This window comes from Myxocyprinus asiaticus, chromosome 47 (assembly GCF_019703515.2).
Source record: "Myxocyprinus asiaticus isolate MX2 ecotype Aquarium Trade chromosome 47, UBuf_Myxa_2, whole genome shotgun sequence".
Classification (NCBI taxonomy): Eukaryota; Metazoa; Chordata; class Actinopteri; order Cypriniformes; family Catostomidae; genus Myxocyprinus; species Myxocyprinus asiaticus.
The window spans coordinates 20,021,614-20,035,296 of NC_059390.1; the positions used below are offsets into that span (position 1 = coordinate 20,021,614).

The 13,683-nt window shown below is 35.6% G+C and overlaps 1 protein-coding gene across 4 annotated transcripts in view; it reads left to right on the forward strand.

Moving 5' to 3' along the window:
- LOC127436792 (synaptotagmin-1-like) overlaps positions 1-13,683 on the forward strand; it is a 316,083-nt gene that overhangs the window by 100,480 nt on the left and 201,920 nt on the right. For all 4 annotated transcript variants that reach the window (XM_051691178.1, XM_051691179.1, XM_051691177.1 and 1 more), the window contains exon 2: positions 12,425-12,480. The gene's annotated coding sequence lies outside the window, so the exon portion shown is untranslated. The remainder of the gene's footprint in view (positions 1-12,424; positions 12,481-13,683) is intronic.

A 13,683-nucleotide genomic window follows, 5' to 3' on the forward strand; every position in this document is an offset into this window, starting at 1 on the left:
GTCTGTAAACTGCTATGTTGCTACAATGATTTACATTGCACCTTTGACTATGTTGTAGCTTTTGGCCTAGGCAACCAGCTGGGAGCTACTGGCCAGTGGGACTGCAATTACATTGCCATATCTTGTGTTCACACTCCAAATCTGTCTCTCTTCAGCTCTTTGCATGACAACTGAGTGCCTTTGGGAATTTAATTAAGCTTTGTGCAAAAGCTGTGCAGTCACATCAGTTGCTCAGTATACCCTGAAGAGTTGTTTCTCAATGAAGTTTGCTTTTACATTTTGAATTCTGAAAACTTCATTATTTGCATTGCAGCTAGGGTAAATTAGACAATGTTTAATGGAGATTTTGGAAAAGTGTAGGTTACTTTTCTATTCTTAGACTAGTCTTAGGAACAGAAAGTTTCCATTAATATATATACTATATATGTTTGTGTGTGTGTGTGTGTGTATAGTATATATGTGTGTATATATATATATATATATATATATATATATATATATATATATATACTGTATATACACATACATACTGTATATACTGTATATACTGTGTGTGTATATATACTGTAGTATATATATATATATATCAGTTGTAGATCATTTTCAGAGTCAATGACAGACTATTACTGATCTTGTAAACAACTCTCAGTTTAAAAACCATGAAAGTTAGGAATGATGGAAAGTTTGCTGCCTTCCTGATTTACATTTAAATGTGTTGACATTCATAAAACTGAGTATTTGCACACCGGTGTAAATAGCATCTGCCAAACAGTGCAGCTATTTGCACCCCAATAGTCTTGTGAAACCACAGAAATATAACTATAGAAATATAACGACAAACTAGACAATAGATGTCGCTGCAGTGGCGTGGGGTGTAAAGACGGTGTGAATGTGTAGTGTTGTCCTAGTGACCTCGGTTCGAATTTGCCTTTTGTCCCACTCTTTTTCCCATTTGATTTCCTGTTTCCACTCTTAATATTTCCTTTAATAATACTTAAATTAATAGTTAAAAAATGAAAATAAATGTTGATTTAACTGCAGTGATTTTCATGGTGAATGTCGGGAAGTGCAGAGAAGGGTTTGATCTGGAAGCGGGGTCTGTCGATCGTGTAGGAAACAGTATGTGAGCTAGGAATTAATTTAAACTGTCCTTATTCTACATCATTATGTAAGGACATTTATGATGGAATTAGTCGCGTTCGACACGCATTATAAGAAAGATAAATGGCAAATAACTAGATTATTTGTCTGAATAAAATTCTCCACCATTAAAATCATAATACAACATCTCGTTGTATACGCTCACAATTTCTATTGTAAGGAATTAGCTTTAATAAGAGAATTATGATTAATTCACTTATTGGAGTAATATTATTCTCATGGCTTATTGAAAATAATATCACACATATTTAGGTATAGCTTTGAAGCAAAATCTTTTAAAAACAGGGATGAGATTATTTATCAAAATATACCACAGTCAAATTATCCTTGAATACAGACAAACTTTATTGCTATTCTAAACATAAGCTAATCTAACACATACAACATGAAACAGGTTGGTGAGTAAAGTGACAGAATGATCAGTACAGTGAAAATGAACTTTATGGAGTCTGTTGACAATGCCTTAAGAACCATTTATTCTTCTTTGAGTCTAAATCGATTTGCAATCGGATTACCCAAAGTATTTAACTAATACACCAGCACTTTAAGCAAAATTCTGGAGATGTACTTGCGTGTTGTTTCGTTTCCTTGCATTGCGTTTCCTTGTGTTGCTTGGTTCTTTGGCTCTTTGTAGAAAGTTCATTCCGTCAATGTCTTGGACTCTGTAATGATAGTTGATAGTTGTTGTCTTGATGGATGATGAAGTGGGCTTTGAAGCGAGGCCTTCCATAGGGAAGACTCACGACTCCCGTTGGGTGTGAACCACAGAGCAGAGAGTGAGAGGCTTCTTCGGGACTTTGGGTCCCGAGCTTCCTTGGACTCTACATGGCACAGAGGCTCTGGAAGAAGCAAGAGAGCCGAAGAAGAGAGGAGACCGAGACAGGACCAAGAGAGGATTCCAAGAGCGAGTTCTTCCTTGGTAGGAAAGTTTTGAACTGAAATTGGCTGCACCCCAAAGTTGTCCTGAGCCAATCAGAAGTGGCTTTTCAGAGTCACATGGTCGACTGGTCTGTCCTTTTCAAAGTTGATTTACAATCCTTTGTGTGGAGGATTCTTACAACTTCTCACTCAAAATAGTGCATGTTTAATCATGAACTTTTATATCTTGAAAACGGTGCAAGAATCATGACATTCGTTGTCATCAACATTCTCTATGTAAACAAGCAAGCATTTACATACTAAAAATGACACTCTTTCATGAATAGTATACGTGTAAGTAACAAAACATGAAAATCCCTGATTACAAATCATGCTGGTTAATTCATTGGTTTTACTACATGGATAATACATTACACGTTATGAGAAACCTGATTGTCGGGGTATATTATCAGGTTAAGCCTTAAATAGTTACCATTCATGGTAGAATGAGATGAATAATACAAGATTAAAGATTATAATCATTAATTTGTCAGTTATAAGTGATTACAAATCACTACACATATTTTAAAAGGTACATCAGGCTATAATCATTAATCTGTCAGTTAAAAAAGTAATCACAGGTCAAAGTAATTTTCAGAATTATCTAGCAAGGCTAAGTATGGTACAATAATACTTTTAGAATTCATATTTAAAAAGGCAAAAGGCAAGGCACAACTGGAGGAATTAAGTGTGATATGTCATTATTATATTATCTGAAGTGCTACACCTCCACTTAACTAATCTAAGTGAATCTGAATAGCTTGTTTCTTTAAATTAGATGTGGAGTTGGACACTGATGTTTTTCTTTATGGAGGGAAGAAGACATACAGAAGGCAGTTTGTGGTCAACTGCAATATTGTAATATTTTAACAAAATTGTAATCTTTTTCTTAACCCATTATTTGATTGGATTGACAAAGAATAATACATTTTGACACAAAATTAGATAAGAAATGCAAATAAACCTTAATTATTTTCAAGATGATAACTGGATGTCATAAAGTATTGAGGTCATGTGATAACAATGTATATTAATAATTTTCAACTAGGCTTGCTTTCATATTTCCATATTTAGGCCGATTTATTAATTTAGTTTTCTATCGCTTTTATTACCAACACTTTTATTTTGGGTGATTTTGATACTTTTACTCATCCTTTGTTTTTTTTGTTTTTTGTTTTTTGTATTGTTAACAATTGTTTTATATTTTTTGTGAATCACTTTGTATGAGATGTTTTTTTTTTTTTAAGCCACACATTTTACAATAGTTATTTACATGAGATTTATTTTGCCATTTTCCTTCTTTCAGTCTTTGCAGTAGGCCTACTTTCTCTATATTTATTTTTTACCCATTCATAGTTGCCTATTATTGTTGTTAATAACTGCTATTTCTCAACAGTTCTGCAAGTTTTTTGATGTGGATGTGACTCACCAAATGCTTATCATGACCGTCTTTACACAGAAGCTGCATCTGCAGCTGTATAAATGTATTTACACAGCAACAATTGCAGGAAACAATGTGTCATGCGCACAAATGTTATATTTGTGGAAATAACATTGCCGACTGTATTGATACCGCTGCACAGCTGACAGCATGCTGATTGTTAAGATGTGTCGGTGCCGTTGCCAGATATTCAATCCGGGAATCATTATACATGAATAAGACATTGCATTTCCTTTCTTTAGTTCCTACCATCAGACCTTTTGGTGACCGCGGTCCATTTTTAAAGTATCCCAAAAACACAACTCGCGATCCTTTGATTTTAACCCGCGATTGTGTCTTCAAATGAGCCCAATTTGGCATGAAACCCTGGCAGCACTGCAGTCACGCGCTGATGCTGATCTGAGGAGGAGAGAGCGAGAAGACGTGTTTGCAGCATGCATCAGCATTGTTCACAAAAACTGTGACTGTTTCTCACTTGACTGATTTTTGAAGATTTTTATTTTTTCTTAATGCCTTATTTTGAGGTCATTATGGAGAAGTATTCTAAAAGTATTCTACCAACATTTTATAAAGTAACTGTATTCTGAATACAAGTGCTTGAAAACGTAACGGGGGCTGAATACAGTTCTTTGCATGATTGTGACAAATAAATAAACAAATAAATATTGCTATGTTACAATTTCTAAAAAGTTACCAGTTACCTGCTCAATAACATTTTGCCATATATTATTTACTGGCCAAAGTGAGTTTTTTTTTACTCCCATTTGGAGCTTGATGAGTGGTAATTTTGATGGAGTTAAACCATTTAGCTTTTTCTATTAATATTATAATACGAATATGAAGTTTTACAAAATTATCAAAACAACATCAAATATGCAAACCAAAATCAGAGCTCTGTTGTTTTTTAGATTTCCTAATGTGAAATTTGGCAGTGCAAACAACGCAAAACATCCAGTGCCAAATTGATTCTCAGCCATACCCAACATCACACACTCAGACATTGTGATTAAATTTCAATTTCTCTAAGCACCCTAAAATTTAGACCTAGTTTGGGCCTATTGTTCTCTAAACTAGTTCCAGGAAATGCACTCAGAGTAATTCCCTCTGTGTTTGAGCACTATTTTTTTATTTTTTTTATTTATTTTTTTTAATGAATGAATGAACAATACCCAAACACTTGAGATTCAGGGAACCGTGCTTATTGTCAAACCACATATTTTCTGCCCCCCACGCATTGCCTGGTTTGGAATTTATATCTGGAAGGTAAAGTGGACTCAACTCTTGTTAAATGCCCTTCAGCAAGAAAGCCATGAAGTATTTATAGCTTCCTGCTGGACACTTGCAAACATCTAAGACTAATTAATTATGCCAACTCATCTCCTATCAGACATTTTTGCATCGGCTCCAGCATGTTTACCTTCTCTTGAGGCATAACTCTCCACCTGTGGTTAGAAGCATTGTTCCTTGTTAGTTTGCTGTGTGGACATCGTTTGACTTCGCTGAGGCTTCTATATCTTTTATTCCACATATATATATCTTTTATTTTGTCAAGACTTTGACAACGGTTACTTGTACTTAAGAAAATTGCACTCTGAAACATTTAAGGGATTAAAGGCTGTTAAGAGAAGCACTTTATCACACACGGTTTCTGTCGGAGAGCACAACTTTTATGTGTTTATGTTAACACATAAGTGCTGTTTATATGTTTTTGAAGAGTGCGCATGTGAATATGTGCTCAAGTGTGTCGGAGGAACACAAAGTCTGATGTAGAGGGAAACCCCACTTTTGCAGTGTATGTACAGTGGTGTGAAAAAGTGTTTGCCCCCTTCCTGATTTCTTATTTTTTTGCATGTTTGTCACACTTAAATGTTTCAGATCATCAAACAAGTTTAAATATTAGTCAAAGATAACACAAGTAAACACAAAATGCAGTTTTTAAATGAAGGTTGTTATTATTAAGGGAAAACAAAATCCAAACCTACATGGCCTTGTGTGAAAAAGTGTTTGCCCCACCTGTTAAAACATAACTTAACTGTGGTTTATCACACCTGAGTTCAATTTCTCTAGCCACACCCAGGCCTGATTACTGCCACACCTGTTCTCAATCAAGAAATCACTTAAATAGGACCTGCCTGACAAAGTGAAGTAGACCAAAAGATCGTCAAAAGCTAGACATCATGCCGAGATCCAAAGAAATTCAGGAACAAATGAGAAAGAAAGTAATTGAGAAAAGGTTATAAAGCCATTTCTAAAGCTTTGGGACTCCAGAGAACCACAGTGAGAGCCATTATCCACAAATGGCGAAAACATGGAACAGTGGTGAACCTTCCCAGGAGTAGGCCGGCCGACCAAAATTACACCAAGAGCGCAGCGACGACTCATCCAAGAGGTCACAAAAGACCCCACAACAACATCCAAAGAACTGCAGGCCTCACTTGCCTCAGTTAAGGTCAGTGTTCATGACTCCACCATAAGAAAGAGACTGGGCAAAAATGGCCTGCATGGCAGAGTTCCAAGACGAAAACCACTGCTGAGCAAAAAGAACATTAAGGCTCGTCTCATTTTTGCCAGAAAACATCTTGATGATCCCCAAGGCTTTTGGGAAAATACTCTGTGGACTGACGAGCCAAAAGTTGAACTTTTTGGAAGGTGTGTGTCCCAATACATCTGGCGTAAAAGTAACACCGCATTTCAGAAAAAGAACATCATACCAACAGTAAAATATGGTGGTGGTAGTGTGATGGTCTGGGGCTGTTTTGCTGCTTCAGGACCTGGAAGACTTGCTGTGATAAATGGAACCATGAATTCTGCTGTCTACCAAAAAATCCTGAAGGAGAATGTCCGGCCATCTGTTCGTGACCTCAAGCTGAAGCGAACTTGGGTTCTGCAGCAGGACAATGATCCAAAACACACCAGCAAGTCCACCTCTGAATGGCTGAAGAAAAACAAAATGAAGACTTTGGAGTGGCCTAGTCAAAGTCCTGACCTGAATCCTATTGAGATGCTGTGGCATGACCTTAAATAGGCAGTTCATGCTCGAAAACCCTCCAATGTGGCTGAATTACAACAATTCTGCAAAGATGAGTGGGCCAAAATTCCTCCACAGCGCAGTAAAAGACTCATTGCAAGTTATCGCAAATGCTTCATTGCAGTTGTTGCTGCTAAGGGTGGCCCAACCAGTTATTAGGTTTAGGGGGCAATCACTTTTTCACACAGGGCCATGTAGGTTTGGATTTTGTTTTCCCTTAACAATAACAACCTTCATTTAAAAACTGCATTTTGTGTTTACTTGTGTTATCTTTGACTAATATTTAAACTTGTTTGATGATCTGAAACATTTAAGTGTGACAAACATGCAAAAAAATAAGAAATCAGGAAGGGGGCAAACACTTTTTCACACCACTGTATATGTCACATTACAGAGTGCATGCAGCTTCCCTGACTTCATCAGCTTTCTCGCATTAACCGGCTTTCTGGTGTACGTGTAAATGAGCATTCATAATTTAATATTTGCAGAAGTTATTACTTCAACCCATGTGTAATGTCATTAATGACTGCTTTTGTTGAGCCAGTGTGGTTCAAACGATGAATGTGCGACACTTACCAGGGTTTCGGGAAACAGTCGTTACAAGCTAGTTAATTTCTCCAATGATGCATGGCACTATGGTGGTTAAGCAGTGAGTTACGTCGTTATAAGGGAAATGCACCCCTGCCTGACACAGCAGCATTGGCTTGACCAATGGTACGAGTTTGGAGCAGGACTATCTATTTGTACAACCAATGAAAGACCAGTGTCATTTTCTAGAAATCTGTTTGAGAACAGTAATTATTTTTGCAATTTAGTTTGGTGACTATACAGGTGCAGATATTACACATTTCAGCTTTAAGTAAACTTACAACTTCACATTTTAGGAGCTTTCAAAATAGCTTGTTTTCTCAGCATAAGGATGTCACATTTTTTTTTATTTATTTTTTTTGATAACCAATGATATCCCCCATTCTTCCCCTTTTCATGTTTCCTCTGGACAACTCCTTTCTCCAAAAGGAGCCAATTACACAACTTCAATAGCTGCCCTGTGCTGTCAGTGTTGCAGGTACATGGCCTATCAAAACCTGCAATTAGCTCTCTGGCCTTTTACTGAAGACCTCTCTTGTTGGAGGAAAAGACATGCTGGCCTTAAAAAAAATAAAAAAATAAATAAATAAAATAACTCCATTAACCTTCATCACCAACCTTTGCACAAGTCAAAATTATGCCCTTTTATGTCACCTTACTTGACAAAATGTAACCACTCACAGAGGTTTCTGGTATTTTTGATAACTTTTAATGTAAAAGTTTTTGGACTTTTGGGCCTGTATATCAGGTCACCATGTGTTCCTTTCAAAGAGAATTTTCAGAGAAGGTGATGTACTTTTATACTGGTCTTTGGAATAAAACATCTTACAAAATAGTTTCTTAAAGCATGCCATAGCTCTGCACAGATATTGCTGCTGGAAAATATGGAGCAGTTGCTTCAAGGCAAAGATGAAAAGAGATTTTGGATTATGCATGGACAATATTCTATGTTTAAATGGAAGCATTAGGCAGTCAGAATCATGCACAGCTTTGCTCTGTACAGTTTTTTCTTGTTTGATTATGTAGTTGTATTCTTGTTTATAATCTGGTCCTGTCTAAATTTCTTGCCTTATATATATATATATATGTGTGTGTGTGTGTGTGTGTGTGTGTGTGTGTGTGTGTGTGTGTGTGTGTGTGTAGCCGGTGGGTTGTAAAGAAACAACACAGGATACAAAAATATATTTTGGGGTTTTATTCTGATGGCTGATTTGTCAAACAAAAACAAAAAAACAAAACAAAAACAAAGTTGATGGTTCTGTATTGTATTAAAAAAAAAAAAAAAAAGGAAAATACTAAAACTGAAATACGGAAGAGGCTAATGTCAAACGAAAACACAAACAGGGCATTAGCCTACCCACATGCCTCAACACATACTTAATACATGCTTCAATCACTCAAAGCATGTTATGCATTTAACACATGCTTAAATCACTCGCAGTATTTTACTTATTTTTAACCTGGCTTTAAGGACATTTATTACAGTTTAAAACACTAGAAATCGCATTACACATGTTTTTACATATAACACATATTAGACTTTTTCACTAAACTGTAAAACACTCTGGGATATAAATCATTAATAAGATATGATTAATTACCACTTGGCGAAATATATGATTTCTGCTTCATTGTGGACCATTTGCATCTAGAAAAAAAAGCTACAGTGTCAATTCATGTAACCTACTGTTGCAGCCAAAAGTATCATAAGATCATAAGATTGGATTTGAGATTTGACTAGTCCAAATTAAAAAAAAAATTGAATTTGTATCATTGTATGTAAATGATGTGTTTGAATGACAGTAATGCAGGATACAATCATGGCCATTTGAAACTGCTTTTAAACAGGTGGACTCCCATCTGTCCAATGTATTTTTTTACCGCTCTCTAATGAGCGGTAGGTCACCTTGGCACACTGATTGCCCATAAATAAACATTTAAAAAATAAATAAATAAATAAAAAAATAAATAAACTTTCTCTCAAATAATAACTGGATTATTTGGCTGTCCAATCTGAACCTCAATATGGCTGTCATTTGGTTTTCTTGTTTCTCAGCTGATACACTATGGTTTGGGTAATACCAGCAGGAGCTTTCAGCCAGTGTAAAATGTCATGGTGTTGTCATTAGCCTTTACTTACTATAGCTGCTTCCATCATGCAGGATGAGCTTTGAAAGCTGTGGCTTTTGGCCTTTGTCAAGCAAATTTGATGTTGAGTCATGAGAACGGATCACGCGGTGTATCAGCAAGGGGCGGTGAATATGAAATGTCAAAGTAAGAATGGATCCCAGAAGGTCTTTGACACAGAAAATGTGGTATTGTCAGAGCTCTCTAAAGCAATTTAGACACTTTATCATGATGAGGTTGTTTCTTTCGGTAAGAAATCATGACTTACACCCAAATGATTACATTATACGCATGCTTACTCAATATCAAAAGAAGTTAGAAGACATTATTTAAATCATTTATTTCAACCTCAAATTTAGAGCACACTTCTACGATTATGCTTGGGAATCTGATTCAGACTTAAACTAATAATTTACCTCAAAATGCTCCAAACCCATATGCATTTCTTTCTTTAATGGAACACAAAAGGATTTATTATTATTATTATTATTATTATTATTATTATTATTATTATTATTGTCACACGTCTTTTCACCATATAATGAAATCAAATAGTCACTCATAAAGATCCATAAAGGACAAACGAACACCACAAAATTCCAGTAAAAGTAATCAATGCACGTGTTTCTTCTGAACCCATATAATCACATTTGTTGTGAACAGACCAAATTCTCACATCAAAAATCAGATCACTGATCAACTCCCATAAAAACCACGCACATCAAATATAGCGACACTTCAGTAACATCAAACCTCATTGGTTCTCATCAAACCACAGAATGTTCATTTTTGCATGAACGGTTCCTATCTAAAACCTGTGTCACATTTTAGATATTTAGCTATGTATACAGTATATGCGTATATACTGTATATCTCTCCAGAATGACCTATTTCTAGGTGCAGATCAGTTTTATTGCTTTTGATTAATTTCAACATTAGGCCTCTGGTAATATAATTAATTTGTACTTTCGAAAGATTCTGAGTTTTACTCGATTGCATTGATTAAATGTCATTGACTGGTCACAAATTACAAATTAACAAAATGTTTGGATAATTTTGTGCCAGTGTTAGAAGTGAGACTCAACTCACACAATATATTAAATGCTACTTTATAACACTATTTAGAGACAGTAATATATTTAGTTTTTCCACATAGTGCATACACTACACATGTAACAACATATGTACATTTGACCTCTTTACAATGCCACTACATCAAACACACAGTTAACCGTTTGTCAGAATAGCAGTGGCACAGTTTTTTCAGGTAACCCTCAAATTGAAAGTGTACGCTTCTCTACAGTGTTTATTTTACACACTTTACACAAGAGATTCTGAGGTGGAAATTGTGTTTGATCAAGATGAGCATTGATAGACTTGGCAAGCACACAACTCTGCTTTATTAATTGAATACTCCTCTAGGTGGTCTGCGGTGTATGATAAATCATACTAAATGGGAGTAAATTGTCTTGAATTAGTGTCTGTGCGTTTGAGTCTCAAAATGCTTTCTGTAAGTTAAATAATGAAGAGTGGCATCCGCTGCAACTGGGGCTAATACAATTTTTATCGTATCAGAGAAAGTGAGAGTGTGTGTGTGTGTGTGTGTGTGTGAGAGAGAGAGATAGAGAGAGAGAGAGAGAGAGAGAGATAATGCGTGCGTGTGTGTAAAAGACAGAGAGAGAATCCTGTGGTTTAATACTCAAATATCCTGCAATCACTGAGACCATTCACTGCAAATTTAGCAATTATTGTAAAATACTATGCCATATAAGGCCAATTCTTCCACATTTTATGTCTTTTAAAATATTTGAGTTAAATAAGGATCAGTTAACCCAAAGACCAATATCATATCATTCTTATGTTATTTTTTTTTTTCGTCTGTATTTAAATCTTTTGGAAAAATTCAATGGAACAGCAGTAATGCACAAAGTAAATATCAAATAAACATACAATTTAAGGCTAATGGCTATATCCAAGGTCAATTTTAGGGTGGTTGAAGTTAGGTTAGGTTGTCATCAAGAGGATAAAATAAATTTTGGAACACAAGACTATGCAGTTTCTAATTAAAATAATACTTATTTCCCATTATCTCTCCAGAGCTCAAACCTACTTCTCTCTCATATTTAATTTAAGTTGACTTTCGTAGCACAGGTCTTCATGTGGACATTCAGACACTGTAATTCATGTCTTCAATGAACAGTGTGTTGTATTAAGAGCTGTGCTAATTAATGAACATCATACTGGCACACTGTACAGCTGTGCCTTCAGGCCACTGTTATTCAAAACATCTTTAATTGAATATTCAGATAAAGTACATGATCCTCAGCCCTATTGGGAATTATGCTCTGTCTTATGTCAGTAAAGGATCCTTGTGTAGACTAGTACTGATTCATGGTTCATTGACTCTGTAATATAAAGAAATATAGATTACATTTAGGTAAACTGGGTCTAGATTGAGATGACTTACAAGAAGTGACCCGTTTTACCTGAATTCACCTGGTCTCTAATCTGAGTGGACAAGCAGGGTTCCGAGATTGCTTATATAGTATCACTGCACAGACTGCTCTTGCAGGAAATCTGTATAAGGAGGTCATTTTCTTTTTCAAACGTTTGAGTAGTAATTACATTAATAGAGTCTTAACCCAAACCCTAAACCTAACCCCAATGTACTGAGTCCAAAACTGCTTTCTTTTACTTAATACTGTGTTAGTTGAAAATCAAAAGAGATGTGACATGAACATAAATAATAAATAATGTACTGTTTTCCTGCAAGTCAATCCAGCTTTGGCACTTTTCCATTAGCGGAGCAAAATTAGGCCATGAAAAACTTACCATATTGTGCCTTAAATAATTTGAACTTTTTGTTTACAAAACTGTTGAATAAAAGCAATATCACACTCACACTCTTGCTGTTTTACTGAATATTATGATGACTGAATATGGCCATATATCACACTCATGCTGATATATAGTATAACAGCATACTTGCATGTTTGATATTGCTTAAATACATCCCTAAATGTGCTTGCTTACAGCTGTTTTTTTCCTATTGAATAGTTGTGCCCTGGCCTACTTTGCAACCTGGCTATGTGCTTGTTTATATGCACTTCAAAGTAGATGACACTATTGTGCTAATGTAATCTTTTCTCCTTTCCTTCCAGTGAGCACAAAAGAAGAACCGGAAAAGAAAAGGAAGAGACTGCTTTGGATTCTGAAGGTACTGCACTCTTTGTTATCTAGAATCTTATCAGCGCTAGGATAGTATTGTTTGTATGTCACAGTACAACACTGAAGGTACACAGTGCAATTGTATTGTAGATATATTTCTTTCACGAACCAAGTTTTTCCAGGAATCTAAGATAAAGCAATCTTAGAGCTATAAATATGGTTCTGCCATATCTCACAATTGATAAATGTTGTGCATCTATTGTGGACCAGAATGTGAATTGCTGGTCCCATGGCATATCTCTCTCTCACTTCTCTACACTGTAAAAACAAAACAAAAAAAAACAAAAAAAACAACACAAAATTCCTAGCTACAATCCACTGTGCTTTCTCTGATTTTTACAGTAGTATTTGTAGAATGTTTTTGAATTGAATGGAAACTGTTTACTGAGAAAACAGGGGTGAACCGATTGATCGGACACAGCAGATCTCATCTTGAATTTGTGATCGGTGAGTTGCGACAGACCTTGTGTGGAGCGATAGAGACAGTTTGAGCGATTATGCACGCTCTCAGTTTCACTACCTCCAACAAGCATTCTCAGTTTCATTTAAACATGCATGCTCTCAATCTCTCATCAGTCACTCATCCCAGTGCTATTTTGTAAGAATCCTAATTTAAATCAGATATATGATGTATGTTTGTCGCCATGCCACTAACAACTAGGGATGTGCATAGTTACCATTTTTAACATTAATAGTTACCATTTTTAACAATGTTTCACAAATGGTTAATCGTTTTTTTGTCGGGAGACGGATGTGGAAATAAAGAATGTTTATTGCAATGGAATGTCCTCAAACACTACACAAAATAGCAGCCAATAAAGTGCACAGTGAGCTATGAGTTTTAATAGCACAATACATAGATCTTCACGTGATAAATCTTCACATAGATCTTCACATGTGAGCCAGGGAACACAAGTATTGTCATGTGCCTGGAGTTACACTGCTTCAGTTAAATAGCCTCTTCAGGGTGCTTTGATTTTTAAATTGTTTAAAAACAAATGGCAATGAACTTATTACTTATTAGACTAATTATTGTACATCAATATGCACACCAGAGCAAAAGGGAAAAAACACTGTCTTACCATTTATCAAGCACTGAAACTTTGCATTTTTGAGATGCATTTATAAAAAAAATTGTTTTTAACTCCAGGATCCAGCGCAACAGTCAAAGATCTCCGTCCAGCGTGTGTTA